Source organism: Macrobrachium nipponense, chromosome 43 (assembly GCF_015104395.2).
Source record: "Macrobrachium nipponense isolate FS-2020 chromosome 43, ASM1510439v2, whole genome shotgun sequence".
NCBI lineage: Eukaryota > Metazoa > Arthropoda > Malacostraca > Decapoda > Palaemonidae > Macrobrachium > Macrobrachium nipponense.
In genome coordinates, this window is record NC_061104.1 from 11560059 (window position 1) to 11577967 (window position 17909).

Consider the following 17909-nt stretch of genomic DNA (forward strand, 5'->3'; position numbering starts at 1 on the left):
TCCCTATAAAATGTATTTTAAATAATATTTTTGCGGGTCTCGAACGCATTAATTGTATATTTACATTATTGATTATGAGAATTAGTTTCGGTTTTCATGGGAGGTTCTGGAACAGATTATGTTCGAAAATTGCGGTACCACTGTACTTAAAAATAACAGCACACTTATCACAAAATTTGTTCTTTACATGACAGTTTAACCATATCGTATTTCCTATACAGTAGTACTTGTAGTTACTTGGACTTTTTCTTCAAGCTGGTAATCTTTCTGTCATTTCCCCTAGATCTTATTATTCCAGATCAGTAAAATATTGTCATCTGAAAAGGCTAATAGAAAGCAAAATACTCTATTTTAATCACTGAAACTAAATAGTGTAAGATGAAAGCAGGGGAAACATTATTTCATTAACATTTGGTTTAGCAGCTTATCAAGTTAAATTTGTAAACACTCAGAGTTGGCCTGAGGGATTCAAACTTAAATAAAGCTAAAAAGTATGTTCATAAGTCCTGATCTACAATTATTTAACTTTGGTAAGACTGTTCTTTCTACATGTACTTACTTGTTTTTTGGAAAATTATATGCTATACCGCTTTCCCATTGGTCTTATTTACACAGGATGTATCTCACATGGAATGTGCTTTGTCCAGTAAGTTGGCATAGCAGCTTACATATATTGTAACTAAATCATTATGTACTATTGAATTTTTGTTATAGAGGTGTTAGCATTGTATTTAATGCTACTTATGGTTTTCAAAAGTCAATATTATTAGAAAACAGCAACAAGCAATTTTCCTAATAGACTGAAGTCTGTGTCACATAATTATTGAGGTTATCTACTGATATCTTAGTTTTTTATTTCTCTCTTTGGCATTTCCTTGCCTTACTGTAGTATGTGTTTGCTTGTAAACTGTAATTTAATGATGTACTCTCAAGATTACACTTTTTATGGGGTAGATGAGTTTGAAGTATACTGAGTCAGTTATGCATGTTTTAAATAACTACAAAAGTTCAAAATGTAAAACTATGCTGTAAAAATTTATGAATATTAATGTTTAATTATGTTAAAATTTCATGAATAGTTAATGTTTAATTATGTTAAAAGTTACAGCACTTTTGCTAGAGTAGGTGAACTAATTCTTCATTGTGTATTTGATCGTGTGGTATATACCTCCATTCCCTTGAAGATTTGCTCTTGTAACTGATTACTCTTGTTTCAGAATACCAGTGGCTACTGTCAGACAGGTTCCAGTCCCTCCAAGAAATGGACTTGGGTACAAACTACAGCTTCAGGTAAGTGAACCCTCAGTCCTTCATTTTGTCATTGTCTCTTTTATTTCTTGTTGATCAGCTTTTGAGTTGGAACCTTCAAGATTTAGCAACTACTTTTCTGTTACTATATCTGTATGACCTGCTGATGTAGACGACCTATTTTGCAGTATGCTCAAGCTCCACAACTTTAATTCTCTGTCCTTTAGAGTATTGTGTTCTTTTTTAGTCTCAAGCCTGCAGGGTTTTGATTGGAGTTTTATTCCAATCAGCTGTTTGTTGGATGTTTTTCTGCAGCGTGCAAAAGTCTTCATTTATATTTGATGGCTTGCCTCCCAACCCCACTTGCTTTAGGTAGCCATACCTAGACTACATGAGTAGTGAGGTTCCTAACTACAGGAAACTGGGGGTCAGTGAAGTGCATGAGCCCTATTGCCAACCAGCGAGCACATAATCTGCATTTGTCCAAATGCGAAACAAACTTTTGGTCTTAACATTAGGATATATCTCCTAGCTCCACCTGGAGAACCAGTAAAATTAATAAAGAATTTAATTTGTCATGTTTTCATTCAGAAAAGGAGGCCTGGGTTCTAGAAAACTTACAAATGAAGCAGTGATATAAACGATGGATTTGCATAAAAAAATTTGAAAAAATTTACATTCTGGTACTCTCAAGTTTTAGAATATATGATCTACATTTTTAAAATGAACCTTACTTCTCCAAAATATAGCTTTTACTTCTGCACCATCGGTAGTTAAAGCTACTACTGGAGATGTAAGTATTTAAAAAAGAAATCTTACATATTTATATTTTATTGCTTTCATCTCTATTTATGTTTTTGCTGTCATAAAACTCAATACTTGTAAATCATTTATACATCAATATAATTTTTTAAAAATAAATTACAAGTGCTGTAGCTGCAAAATAGAATCATTTCAAGGAATAACTGTAAGTAGGGGAAAAGTTGGGGGTGCCAACCACATAGATAACAGGGTGGCCCTTGCTGTTTGTGTTGCAAATTGAGAAGTCAACAGATTCAAGTGTGCATGCATTTGTACGACTATATATGCTTGTTCATAGATTATAGTTACTATGTAAATGTATTAATATTCAGTTTCACTAGATCATTGAGTTAAAATACTTGAATTTTGTAGAGTTGATTTGATGAGTTTGATTTTAGTAATAAATTGAATTAAATTTGATAAATTGCAGTTACTATTTAAGTATGTAATGTGATATAGTAATTGGATAAACTGGAATTTACAAATTTTGTAATTGTTTTGTTCTCCAAAACTTGACATTTGCTGTTTAACAGTCACATAAGATATGCTTAACTGGTAAAGCTGACTTTCACTCTGCTCACAGGGACTACTTCGTGGAAACTATTCATCAGATATGCAATGGTCAGCTGAATGTGACTTATTCAGGTGCAAGATAAACCTGCTTCAGTGTAGGTACTCATCTAGGTAATGAAGAATGCCATAATGCAACAATATAGGTATGATCTGTTTTAATTTATTATATTTGGCATTATTATTAAAAAATAGTTTAACCAGGCTATTGTGTTAATATTCTTAACTCTTGTATGGATGAAAATTGGACAATCACTAAAGCATGTTTTATATAAAGAGTATTCTCACCATTTGGAGATTGGGTCATGCTATTTATCTGATGAATATGACTAATTTAAAGACTAATACAGTGTGGTGGTCCTTTTGTAATGCAAAACACAAAAAAACCAACAGTTGGTTTAATGATTTCCTTTGTTATTGTTTGAATCATTGCTCCACAATGCTTACTATAATACTAAAGATGTTGGGTTTTACAAAGTAGTAACAAATCATTGACAGGAACAGGTTTAATGGTTTTGGAAATATTACGTAATTAGAGAATGCTGTGCCTGGTAAATCTCATATACCTACGTATATATAGTTAGTTCCCTTCTACATCAAAATAGTCTTATTTTGGTAGATACTTATCAAAGTTAATTTTCTAATTTTTTTAAAGAGAATTTTACTTTGTGAAAGATGTAAAGTATCCAATTCTTTTTGGTATAAAATGAATGTCACAGAACTTTTTTATGCATGTAGCAACCCCATTTTTGTTAGATATTTTATAAATGATGGTCTTCATACCCATAATTTTTCTCTGGCTAAAGTAAATAGCTCTTTGAATAATAGAATAGGAAAATCTGACAGAATGTTAAATGGTGACATACCAAAAACTTGATTCTCTGCTCTAGCCTAATGAGATTGACTTACATCACATCACAAGATTGTATTTCTCAACAATAGTAATTAAATTTGTTGTGGTTAAAAATTCTGACTTTTAAATAACAGTCTCTTGGCTGTGTTTGGTAAAGTTAGTTTGTTCATAAAATATCAGATTTTTTTAGTAATTATATTTTTATTAGGTATACTAACCAGAGCCTTTTACTGAGAGCTGGAAACACTTATTGAACTTAGTAACAAGGATAAAGCGGGATAGTTTAGCTGGGAATTGTGATAAAAGGCTCTGGTTTGTATACTAATTAGGAAAAATGCAGATTACTCTAAAAATTTATTTCTTCCAATGAAAATAGGAGGCTTACTCCTTAGGTAGGAAAGCATATCTCTGACCAGAGGGAAATGCCTTGTTCACATCATGATAAAGAGTAAGGGATGCAGTGACTTCTGTAAGCTCCTACTCCTACTCATTGGAGCATAGGGGTGACAAAGCGGTAGGCCTTTGGCCTGAGTTTGGCTGATTCTCCCATAAGAAAATACATATCCAAAGGTAGCTATTTTTTGCAGATACAAACTTATTGGCTCAGAATATAGCTATACCTTTGCCCCCCTCTCCCATGCCTTGTCAAAGGGAAGAGCAGAGGAAGATATCTTTAAGACAGAACTAAAGCACTAGTTCTACATGTCCCTTTTGGTGACCAATCTATGCCTACAGCTACCATTCTTTTTGTAGTTCCACAACTGATAATATTTGAAATTAAATCTCTATTACAGATATATACAATACTTATGAATTATCTCAATTGTCACTGTGGTTATTAATGAACAATAAGTTCTACTAAGATGATGAATGCCTGGTGGCCTCATATTGAGCTTTAGTCAGTGTCTTGTCATCTTCACAAGCCTTGCTAATTTGGTAAAGCAGTATGACAGAGTTTAGTAATTATTATTAAGGATAATTTTCCTCATAAAATCTTATCCTAGATAAGTATACCTCTTTTGATAAAATTAAAATGTTTTCTTTTGTTGCTTTTTAATAGATGGTGGTCATACATTTGGCCATTCTCTCATTCTAAGTGTGGGTGTAAATAGATCATCTGTTTCACTGATCCCTTAACTCCCTCCTCTAATTCACCTTGTCCAGCCCTGAAAGGGTAAGTCTACCACTTTTGCTAAAGTGTGCATTTAGACATATACATATGGAAACAATTCGCAATGGCGACCCCATATAAAAATGGGTTTAAGCTAGGAAGAAGAAGATATGGAAACAATTGAAGAACTTGAATCTAGTAAAAAAAATATCAGATTCTTTGACTTTATATTAAACTAAATACGTACTCAAGAAATGGGTCAGAGCTATAAAAATGTCTTACAGACCTATCTGAAGCAACTTTGGCTATCTTGATGGACCACAAGTCAAACCATGAGACTGTCTGGAAGGTGGAAGCCACTGTAGTCTCCATAGCTAATGCCTCCTGTGCCGACAAGCAACACTGATGAAGCTTCGCTAGGGAGCCTAGCATTCTGAACATTAATGGTGGGAGAGAAGTCTCTAACACTCGAAGACCCAGCTATTGAAGGTTCCTGAGCATCATCAACCAACAACACTTGTGCATGATCACGGCTCGAACCGCATACAGACTTGTGTGAAGAATCATGTACACCGTCGGTGAAATGATCACGTATACGTGCGTCAGGCAAAACACGTATGCATTCATGAGATAAACAGTTTACGCGGCCGTGTGACGAGACGAGTACATGACTGTGAGATGTCAACCGAGCCCGGTACCAAGACACGGAACATCGCCGAAGAGAGCTAGTACTTGAGGGCGATTGACTCTTAATATTAAGACTTTCTTCAAGAGAATGAGGAATCCGTACGCGGGCTAAGGAAGCTTCACATTCCCGACCATCAACCACAGTCTTGTTGAGTGATGAATCTTGGACCACTCCCATCTCTACAACTTTTGACCTTTTAATCAGCGCCTTATTGCCCTTATGCCGATGAACTGGAACCAGAGCAGACGAAGAAGTACTATTTCCAAAAACATCAGCACATACGTGCGAGCCTGAAACACGTCCGCGTACGGAAGATGAAGACTTGACACTCATACTGTCAAGAACACGTCCATGAGGAGAGACACGGCCGTGAAGAGAAGACGTCGATGTACTTACCAGCACGCACCGGGGAGACACGACCATGTAACGAAGACGAGGATGCCTCCCTTCCACAAACTCCACTGTCAAACCTGTGGTGGGGCAGCTGGCAAAGCACTTCTCTCACTTGCACGAACATGGACATGCGTGGGGGAGACATGGTCGTGAGAGGCAGAAGGTGATGCATTCCCTCCGCTTGCAGAAGACACAATCACAAAGTCCTTGATTCTCCGTCTGATACGATGACGAGGCAGAGATGGAGATAAATCTCCTTCCTTACAAGATCTCTTAGAAACAGGTGGAGAAGAGACCTTACGTTTACATACTGTTTTCTTCGCAGCGAAGGCTGAAAACCTCTCTTCTAAAACAGAGACCAGCCCCTCGAAGACCGCTTGGAACAACATCTCGGATGGATCAGAGAGAGAGAGCACGATGATGTCATAGTGGGAAGTAATAACGTCATAGAGATGGGAGGATGAGCAGCAGCTACAAGTGACGTCACAGGCTGAGAGGGCACTGGGAGTGATATCACGACATCTCTGTGACTAGTGCTAGTTGATGGCCTCTCTGGCAGAGCGATAAGGCATGACCCAGGAACTGTAGGCGAGGTTCCACAAGATGGCTGCACGCGAGAGCCAATGTAGAGGAAGGAGTCCAGGGGGAGGTGGGAGAGCATTGGGGGCTGGGGGTGGCACGAGCCTCCAAGAAGTGCAACAACAGTCCATCCAAGGAGGGTGAACCCCATAGCCCAAGCAACACCCAGACCGCTGCCATTTTGGATGACTCCAAATTGCAAGTTGTATGCGGAGCCGTAGCCGATTATGCCAAAAACCTTGAGCACAGAAAACCCTGAATGCCCGGGCATGTGTGTTGGACGAGGGCATGAAGTCTTGGACGAAGCCATAATAACAAAAACACACACACAACATACTGAAAGACAGAACACGAGCACAAACAACCAGCTTGGAAGAGAGCAAAGCGTAAGCGACTAGTACTCCCCAAGGCGGTTAAGGAAAGACTAAAGCATTACGAAGTCCAATGCGTGGTCTCTGACCAGCTTTCACCTCGTATGCATAGGCGTTGCCAGATCTCACAGATTCCTTGCTTTACAATCCTTGATGGTTTCTGGTTTTAACCGGTTACCAGCTGGCACTTGGAAAGTAATCCTATTGTTAAGACCAAAGGTTTGTTGGCTATGATTTTAAAATTTGTCATTTTGCTAGAAAATTTGGGGATTGATGATGTCAAAAAATGTACTGATGTTGAGTTAAAGTATGCAATGGTTACCACATTCTTCATAAATATGCTAAATTGCAACATTGAAAGTCTCTCCCATACTTATACATAGCCTTGGCTGTTCTCGATATTTTGTAGTCTCAAGAGTGTGCCCTAAAGGTCCCGTTCCCCAAAATAACAATTCTTTCCTTCAAAAATGTCTTATAACAAGTTAAGAAGGAAACAGCCATATTGAAAATATAATTAACATTTGACTCATGTGAGAAGAGGATAATTTTGATTTTTCACTTTTCTAGTCAGTGACAGAAGTCATATGAATCCCATACTTTTTGTTTATTCTCAGTTGTTCTTGGAAAATGAAGATCATGTTTGTTTCAGGAAAAGCACAAATATGCAGTGAATATGTATCATATGAGCTTTGAAAATTGAATGTTAAGATTTTGAAGTTATCCTAAAAATCATGGAACAAGAGAATTTTCACTGTTTAAAAAAGTAAGGTGCATTATGAATATCTACGAAAGTATTTAATCTGGCTACGGAGCTTAGTTAAAATAATGAAGCTTATTGGAGAGGGAAATAATTCACAGAGGAAACTAAAATTATATACTATGTAAAGATTTAAACTTTTTCCAGAGGTATCTCAGCTTGACATATAAAGAAATCTAGTGATAATTAACATGAAGCCATTTCTGTTAATGTAGGTGCAAGGAAATTTTGTTAATATCAGCTTTTGCTTTCACTGAAGTACCGCATGCTGTTACCTGTAGCATTTACACAAGTAAAAGCAGGTTTGAATTTGTTTTTTATATTAATACCTGTTCAATTGACCGAGAAATGCATATGCAGACTGTATAATTGTAGAGCATTTGGCGTCATAATTTATGAGATTCCATATTGTAGCCATTCATACCATAACAAAAACTAGTACTAATGGAATTATCTTTATAAGCTGTAACATTTTGTTTAATACTTTAAAATTATGTTTTTGATCAATATTCACCACTTTGAGTTATTCTTAAAATATGTATATGTACACACAAACTTTTCCTCTTTACAACCCCATTAATCATACATAACCTTTCTTCCATGCAGCAGATCCCAGTTATACCAACTTATACCTGTCATGAGTTTGAAATCCATAATGAGCATGCCAAATCCTCCTAGAATGCCTCAATTACCCTTCATTATTTTAAGATTAATGGTGTAAACTTCACTTGTGTCCCTTTCCCAGCATATAACTTTTTGATGATTTAAACCATTGTGCCGCACTTCTGTACTCATTTTTCCTGTGTATTTTAGCTTATTGAAGTTAATTATTTAGGAAGTGTTACATCGTGGATATGACACTGACTACTGTGCTGTGTACCATGCCTGCACATATTACATAATAGAGGTTCTTGAACACACTTGTAACTTGTTCATACTTTCCCAAGATAAAGATCTCAACTTTCAATGTCTGTCCTGTAAGGAGTCAACAGTTTTCCCCTCTACAGATGTGTATGGTTTCTTGATAAGTGGTTCCTGTTTACCCAGAAATAATTAGGTGCCACTGTACTAGGACTTTGTGGCTGTCTCATCAGACTCCTCATGTCCATTTTGCCATGTCTCCATCACACTCATTTCAGTCAGTTATTGTTGGGCACGGCCCCAATTGTTAAGATGCCCCCTCTCCATGCAATTAGTATTATTATTTGGTAGTTTAAATCAGACCACTAAGTTGAAAAAATCAACCTTCATAAAGCTGGCCCAAAGGGATTGCCTAGTAATATTTGAAATTCATCGTATGTGCAGTTCTTTAAAAATTCAGTAATAGGATAGAAATCAATATAGATTCCAAAAATATTATTTTGATTTACTCATATCTAAATCTCTTTCAGTTTGAACAGTCATATATCTCATGTGTTAGTGTAAATATATCATAAGTGTTAGTGTAACCTGCATTTTTGTATAAAAGTACATACTGGGTTGTGGTGATGATTCATTAAGCTTTCATGGGTCAGACAAGTGTGACCAATTCAAAGAAGAGATAAGTTATCCTACAGTGCTTCAGTATGGTACTCTTTTGCTTGAAGAATGCTGTAATCCAGTGATGGGTTTGAACTGTCTTCCCTCTGTGGGTGATTGTCTGTAGCCTCTTATTTATAAACAAATTTGGCAATACAGATGGAGCATCTGTCACTTTGGTATCCTTGGGTACTTCATTTTCTCGTTGGGAGGGCCGATGAGTGGAAATGTAAAACTCCCATTGTAAACTAAAATAGCTCTCCATTGACTAAGTTAATTCCTCTTTCATTCTTATATCACTTACACCTGACAACCAGTATGCTACATGTCACTAATGCTGTTGGTTATAAGCATGTTCGATGCTTTGCTTGCCGTTGGCTTCTAGGCAACACAACACCTGCTGTATTTAACAACTGATTTAAGTGCATTAGCAGATTCTGCCTATTCTGAATTTAACCGATATACTTGCTTCTTGATGGATCTGAACATGTCATCTACTGATGTTCTGACCATTGTATTGCTGCTGCCCCATTGCAAATAATGGCTCATTATCATTCTTAGTTAAGTGTTCATGGTTTCTGTATATTTTTTTATATAAATTTGTCTACATGTTTCTCATGAATGTCTTGTTTTTTTAACGTATGTTAATGGCCCATCAAGAGTCCTCATACCAAAATCTTGACAGTGATGATGAGCTTTCAAAAAATGTTTAAATAAACACTGACAAGAATGGTTACGTTGGATCTCATTTAGTAGTTACAGTTTTGGTGACTTTATTGCCATCTTAATTTCCCTTTATGGTCATGTAGGCAGGTATCCAGCAAATTTCAACATTTATGCCAACTTTATACAATTTGTTCCCCTCCACCATAACTTGAGACCATGATGCTGGGAAGAAGTGGAAGAATTTTGTGGACTCCATCTTTCTCCTCTGCATCAGATGACCCTCCTTTCCTGAAGGTTCCCAGGCTTGATGATCTTCCTGTGACTTGGGAGGAATATTCATTCTGCTTCCTCCTTTCCAGAGGTTACACTCTCTCTCTATTCGGTTGGACTTACTAGGGTTGGCAGACTTGTCTCTTCTGGAATGTTTGAAGCATTGTTGTTTTCTGTAGCATAAGAGTGCAATCCATGATCGTCGTTGGTCAGTCATGGGGGCCCTCTTCTCCCTCCCATTCCACCTGTTGCTCCTGTGATGTCTCCCCTTCTACCTGTTGCTTTTGTGATCTCTCCCCTTCCACCTGTTGCTTTCATAGTACCTCCTCTTCCTACTCTTGCACCTGTGGCTGTCAGATGGGCCTCCTAATTTGCCTTTGATCTTTACTTCATTATGCCCCTCATCTCTTCTCCTTAAGGTTTGATCTGCTGACTCCACCACACCCATTCCTCTGTGGATGTTTATTCTCCTCCCTGTGGAATCATTTAGTCTTTGAGGGTGATTCAGTCCACTTCCCCAGAACCTGTTGGCATAAGGACTAGTGCCAAGCCCTAGCATCATGCCAAAGAGTCAACTCTTTTTCTACTATTGTGTTGGTAACTGAAGGCTTTCTTGGTCCAGGAGGCATAGTCATGACTCCAGTGCCATTCTTCTTGCAGTCAGTAAGGGAGCTCTAGTGATTAAATTAATGTTCTATGTGGGTCACGCCCTTCCAGGCCCATATCTAGCTCTTTAGTTGCTGATCATACTTGTGAGTTGTCTCAAAGGCCAATTTTTTCATTAGAGCCAAGTCTTCAGGGACACTTCACTACCACATGTTAGCGCTTGCCCTTTCCAGTGACTCAACAAATGGTGACTACCCTAGATTGGTGCCTGATGACTCATGCCCCTCCCAGGACTCCTCCACTCCACTCAGTCCTTAAGGTCTCCTTTGACAATCTATTACTATTTGTACTCCTCTGAGAGTGCCAGGTCTGACCCGTGTGAGATTATGCATTGGTGAACTGTTGAAGAAATTGCTGAGGATCTTTGTGGTGTTCAAGATATACTTTTGCAGAGGTACTTGACAGGTATGCAGTATTTTTAAGATTGAACACACTTCTCAGCCTATTATGACAATTCTGCAGATGAGGTTGAAGGGGCATGGTACTAGCAGTAGCTACAGTTATCCATTCGGGCCCCTTACTTCTATTATTACCTGACCAGCAACTTCATAAATTCTACAGGATTTAGAGGTGTTACTTTCAAGCAAATCACTTCTCTTTTGCCACAGAAATGATTGCCATGTATTCCCTTGCTTCCTCTTCTCTGGGAGGTTCTGTTCATAGTCTCCTGCAGAAGTGGATACCCACAACAGAATTCTGTAGGAAGGGTCTGGCTCTTAAAATGGATGGAGTGGGTCCATGTTGGTGCCAGTACTTCGATGGTGCTCTTTCACTGGAGCTGTTTGCTGGGGTTCATCATCTTATGTTCTCCCTGGGTTGCAGCTCTACCCTTAACATTTAATTCTGTATAAACTAAAAAATATGATGCTGAATAAGGGAGGGGTTGTTCAAGGACCTAACCTGCCTACTACTTATCCCTGATTCCTTGGTTTCGAAGCCGAGAGATTAACTAAAATCCACTGTGATCAGGGCTGCCATATTTAATGAGAGAAAAAGAAAAATTATGAAAAAAAGGATAGGTGACAGAATCAGGAAAAAGTCAGAATGAAAAAAAAGCTGTAGAGGCTGAACTTAACATCAATGCAAGTCTCCTTACCAACCTTGATTGCTCTCTAGTCAGCATCCTTGATCCTTTACTCCTTGGCACTGGTAGTTTGGCTCTTTTTAAGAGAAGCACCATTATTCTCATTAGCAGTTCCTTGCCATATAAACTCATTGCAGCAGCAGATTTCAGTTGAAGTCTCTGAACAGACAAGGTCACTGCAGTTGAGGTCCTTATTTCCCCAAGCAGGAGCAGATTCCAGTCTGGGATGCTGGAAGCTGATCATAAACCTCAGCCAGCCAAAGAAGTTTCTCTGACAGTCACTAGTCTGACTGGAAACCATAGAAAATGTGAATAAGCCAATTTAGAAAGGATATTTTCCTTCTTCATTGGTCCCAAGGGATCTTACTTCCTTATTTCCATTTATCCATTTTCACGGCAGTAACCTCTTCATGCAGCAGGTGTTTTATTTCAACTTTATCTAATGAGGAACTCTCTTCCTGGCCATTCTCCTAAAGCTGTGTTGGTCCTTAGGGTTAAAGGCTAACCTTTAGAAGTCCAGTCTCACCTTTTCCACCCGGGCCACATATATGGACATTTGGATTGACACTGGCAGGAGTAATTGTCATGTCAGTTTCAAAGTGCCTGTCGTGGGCAGTATTCTGCAAGTTCTTTCCTTGTGGCAGCAGAAGAGAATCTGCCTAGTGAGATGCCTCTTATGATGTCAGACCTGATCTTGATGTTGATAGAAGCATGTACCCAGGGTATAAACCTGGAACTTAAGTGAAGGGTTGACGTCACCCAATGAATGGTGGAAGTATATAAACTCCCTGGAATTTAGGCCATCATTCTATTTGCTAATGCATTTGTGATATCCTTGTTGGAACAAAGTGCTGTAGTTACATTTGGCTACACAACCAATGCCAATACCTCCAGAATCAAGGGCACATGCTCAGATGTACTGTCATCTAGTAGGGGGGAACTTGTTTGGGTAGAGGAGCACATTACTCACTGATGTGCTGAGACTTGTGCTGGGTGTTGCTCTCAAAAGGAACGGTTAGATTCTGTTAATCACCCTATAAGGACATCTGCAAGGCCCACCTATCAGTTTGATCTGTTCTGCAAGTGTTTTATGCATGACCTTGTTCTAGCTGTTAATATTTCCCGGGCACTTACCAACTGGAGCAAACTCCAAAGAAGCCAGTTCCTAATTTTCACATATGCTTAAGAGTACTTTATCTTCAAACATGGGGGTCACCCAGCATCTACCATCTGGTAGTGGGCAGTGTTGGTTGCTTGGTGTAATGAACATGGTAATCATCTTGAAGCGTCTGTTCCTATCTTAATGGACAACTTCATCTTCTTTATAATATTAAGAAGTGGTCTCTCATGTGTCAGCATTCAATATAATATAGAATTAGGTAATAGCCCGACATACTGGACCTGGTTCATCAATTTCAAGATCAATAGTTTAACCTGCAAGTTGATGTTTGGCTCAGGTGCACCTGTCCAGGCTTCCTCATGAGCCTTTTCTTAACCCTCTTACGCCGAAGCCCTAAAAATCAAAACCTCTCCTGTATGCCGGCGCCGGTTTGGAGTAAGCGCGGAACCGGAAAAAATAATTTTTTCAAAAAATCACAGCGCACTTAGTTTTGAAGATTAAGAGTTCATTTTTGGCTCATTTTTTTTTTCATTGCCTGAAGTTTAGTATGCAATCATCAGAAATGAAAAATAATATCATTATCATATGTAAATAATGCGATATATGGTAGCGAAAAAAAAAAAATTCATAGATAATTGTATTCAAATCACGCTGTGCAAAAAACGGTCAAAGCTAACGAGTTACTTTCTTTTTCGTTGTATTGTACACTAAATTGCAATAATTTTGATATATAATACATAGTAAAACAATAAAAGCAACACCGGAAAAATATTATCACAAAATGATGTACGAATTCGTAACGAGCGGACGTAAAAAAATGTTATTTTCAAAAATTCACTGTAATTCTAAATAATGTTCTAGAGACTTCCAATTTGTTTCAAAATTAAGACAAATGATTGAATATTACAATACTGTAAGAGTTTTAGATTAGAATTGCAGATTTCGACCATTTCGGACGAGTTAAATTTGACCGAATGTCGAAATTTTAATATATATATTTTTTCATATCACTGCATTTCGAAGATGGAAAAGCTACAACCTTCAATTATTTTTTATTGTATTCTTCATGAATTTTCGCACATTTTGATATATGAAACTCTATAAAAAGGCTAATATGAAAAGGAGCAAATATTAGGATAATGCCATGTACGTATTTCGGAGGAACTGGCGGCCGCGAATCGGCGTGCGGAGTGAAGGTAAATATATTTTTCAAAAATTCACCATAAATCACAATATTGTTTTAGAGACTTCAAATTTGTTTCAAAATGAAGAAAAATGACGGAATATTACTAGGCCGTACGAGTTTTAGCTTACAATTGCGTTTTTCAACTATTTCGGTAGAGTCAAATTTGACCGAACGTGGTTTTTTTCTATTTATCGTGATTTATATGCAAATATTTCGAAAAAGAGAAAAGCTACAACCTTCAATCATTTTTAGTTGTATTCTACATGAAATTGCGCACATTTTCATATATAAAACTTTATGTAACAGCTAATTTTAAATGGTGCAAACATTTCGACAATCGCACAAAAAAATTCTGATTTTTTCGGAAGAGTTACCGCGCGAACGTAATTTTTTTTTTTCATAAATTCACCATAAATCGAAATATTGTGCTAGAGACTTCCAAGTCGTTGCAAAATGAAGTTAAATGATTGAATATTACTAGAATATAAGAGTTTTAGCTTACAATTGCGTTTTTTCGACCATTTCGGTAGAGTCAAAGTTGACCGAAAGTTGAAATTTTTGCACTTAACGTTATTTATATGAAAATATTTCAAAACTGATAAAAGCTACAACCATGGGTTGTTTTTTGTTGTATTGTGCATGAAATTGCGCACATTTCCATATATAAAACTTTATGTAACGGCAAATTTAAAAGGGTGCAAACATTAGGACAATCGCACGAAAAAATTTATCGGAAGAGTTATCGCACGAACGTAAGGAAAAAGTTTTTTTCATAAATTCACCATAAATCGAAATATCGTGCTAGAGACGTCCAATTTGTTGCAAAATGAAGGCAAATGATTGAATATTACTATAATATAAGAATTTTAGCTTACAATTGCGTTTCTCGACCATTTCTGTAGAGTCAAAGTTGACCAAAGGTTGAAATTTTTGCACTTATCGTTATTTATATGAAAATATTTCAAAATTGATAAAAGCTACAATCATGAGTATTTTTTAGTTGTATTGTGCATGAAATTGCGCACATTTTCATATATAATACTTCATGTAAAGGATATTTTAAAATGGTGCAATAATTATGTCAAAGTGACGAAATAATTTCCGAGATGTGTCACTGATACTTTTTAGTGCGATAAGAAAGAAATTCGCGCTTGCGCGCCTGCGTAGCGATTGTAAACAAAACAACGCCTTGATCCGTGAACTCCCAGCATCCCCCAAGGTGCGTGATACAAAAGTTTTCGGCTGGTAGGCCTATAAGTATTTTCCGCGAATTTTTAAAAAAAACTTTTTTGAGCCGACGTATGATACGTCCAATCGGCATACGGGAGACATTTTGACTCGACGTTTAATACGTCCAATCGGCGTAAGAGGGTTAATGTCCCTTGCTTGAAATTAACTGTTAAGTTAATGTATATTTTTGCAAGTGCCGCCCACTTCCAAAAGTCATTGAGCTCCAGGCCCCATCAAATGGAGTTTCTCACTCTTCTTGCTGCTCTTGGATTGGGCTATCTTTCACCTCGGATTTCTAAGCCAAGAATCAATCCTTGGATTACCATGACCTGACAGTAGCTTCCTGCCATTCTGGCTTGTTCCTCATCTCCAAAAGCAAGCTTACTCCTTTGTCAAATAAGTCTCAATGCCTCATCTAACAAATTAAGGCACCCAGAGTTCCTGTTTCTTTTAAATATAACTTGGAGTTTGCAGCTGTTCTCAAGATGGTGGTACTCCACATACATATGTGAAGTAAACTTTCAATACCTTGATATTTTGTCACAGCAACTCCTCAGGCAAAGGACATGGGGATGGTATTCCATAAATGTGAAGTACTCTCAAGTCCCTTGATATTTTGGTTATATTGCAGCAGGCCATCCATGTCCTGTCTGCTGGAAGAGATTGCGTGCCGTCTTTCTTTTTTCATTCTCATATAATCCCTCCTGTTTCTGGCACAATGGAGGCATGGCTGTTCCAAGGTACTATCTGCCTTCTCACTTATGTTGCTGATGAGTGTTTGGCCCTCTCCTGATGAATTCTCTGTCAGACAAATTGGGGATTTACACGTGGATACCATTGTACTACTTGGTGAGTACAGACTTTGGTTTTTATGGTCAGCACTGCTCCTTCTATGGAAATTGACTTCAGATTTGGAAGTTTACTTTCTCTGTGCCTTCTGCACTGCCATCCTGCCTCATAAACTGCAATTGTTCATGAACAAAACAAACCTTCGGTCTTAACATTAAGGTAATTTTCCAGCGCCAGCTGGAAATCCAGGAAAATTAATGAAAAACCTTTGTAATCTAAGAACTAATGGTTCAAGCAATATATGATTAATGAGGTTGTAATGAATAAGCACAATTTTTTTATATTAAACCATTATTCATACTCCAACACAAAAGAATGAAGGGTAACTGAGGCATAATAGGACTGATCATGCAGTGGGGTCATCTTAAACTTGGATTATTGCAAGTTGTGTGTGGATACTTTGCATGAAAGAAAGGAAATATGTGAGTAATGGGTTTGTATTTAAAAAAAAATTTTGTTATACAACCAATTTTCAAAAGTTTGTTTCCTAAAATTTCTCAAGCAAAATAAGCAAAATATTTTTAAATGTAGTTTCTAAATTGACAGTTACATGAAATTGATAGAATTGGCATTTGTTTGGCATGGCTAATGTTGCTGAATGTTGTAGTGGAGCAATTAAAGACTGCAAAATTAATACGTATCTTGAGATACTAATCCAATCAGTAACTGAACTGAAAATGTCTTTCCCCAAGGCTTAATGAAAATATGTTCAAAATTTCTCATAATTTTTACAAACCCTTTAGTTTTAATCACATTACTGGACTACCCTTTAGTTTTAATCACATTACTGGACTATAAAATGAAATCTGGAGCAAAGAACAAAAACAATTTTTAGAGTTTATTAGACTTTTCCTTTATTCACATTGTCATCAGCATAAAAACTGGAGGAATGCCATATGCTATACTTACATGGCAATTAGCTGAGCATGTAATATAAATACTATCTGTCACCGAGTTGGAAAAATTCAAATTGAAATGAACATTAAAAGCATATTGGAATATATACAATTTATATTTTTGATATACAGTCATACATTGTTATGTTAGTGGCACTGCAAATGTTCAATAAATTACTGTATCTGATATTAAGGCAGAACACTAAGTATTCTCTTAAATAATTACTATATATAAATATCTATAAATAAACAATTTCATATAAAATAAATTGATCTGCCAACTTGGAAAAACAAACTGCAATCTACATAACAACCACCAAAACTGTATGAGCCACATCTATCTATCTATGACCATCACAAGCATGTCTTTGTTTGCCAATAACGGCTCTCTTTGCCAACTCTCTCGATTTGATTCCGTTAATAATCCTGAAATTGCTTCTTACTGAAGTATCTTGAAACTAAAATGTGCACACACCTGATGCAAACACGCACACACAACTTCCTTGTTGAGCAGTGTAAATTCAAAGCCAACATCTTCAACAAAATAATTTTTTTAACTAATTGAACAAAAATAAACACCTTTTGCCCCAAGTGAATTCATATATCAAACTAAGTGTTCTGTATTACCATTCCAAAATTTTGCTCAAAGTTCAATGCTATTGTTTATAACTGTGCACCTGTACATGAACATGATTTAACAAGACCATCTTAGCAACATATCTCCAATTTCATAATTGTAAAACCTGTTTTATGTGAAGCAAAGTCAAATGCTTGATTCATACTTTCTTTGACTTTGATTCATACTATCTTTGACTGGCATTCATATTTGGGAAGAAAGGTCCCTTTATATTCAGTATAGGTTTTCTTTACCTTTTTAAATTCTCTCAGATCCTAAGTCCTTATGATGCTTTGCAAGGTTAAATCCGTTGGTAAGTTACCCCCCAAAAACTCCTATTTCTAAAGGAACTACCAGTTCAGTTATTCCCATAGCAGCATTTTTCACTTGTACATACATACATACATACAAACAACATATGATGGACAACTGATGGT

General features: G+C 37.0%; 1 long non-coding RNA gene across 1 annotated transcript in view; it reads left to right on the top strand.

Moving 5' to 3' along the window:
- The first annotated feature begins 980 nt into the window (after positions 1–980).
- LOC135213529 (uncharacterized) overlaps positions 981–17909 on the top strand; it is a 29794-nt gene continuing 12865 nt past the window's right edge. The window contains exons 1-2 of the long non-coding RNA XR_010314158.1: positions 981–1290; positions 2633–2765. This is a non-coding gene — a long non-coding RNA (uncharacterized LOC135213529). The remainder of the gene's footprint in view (positions 1291–2632; positions 2766–17909) is intronic.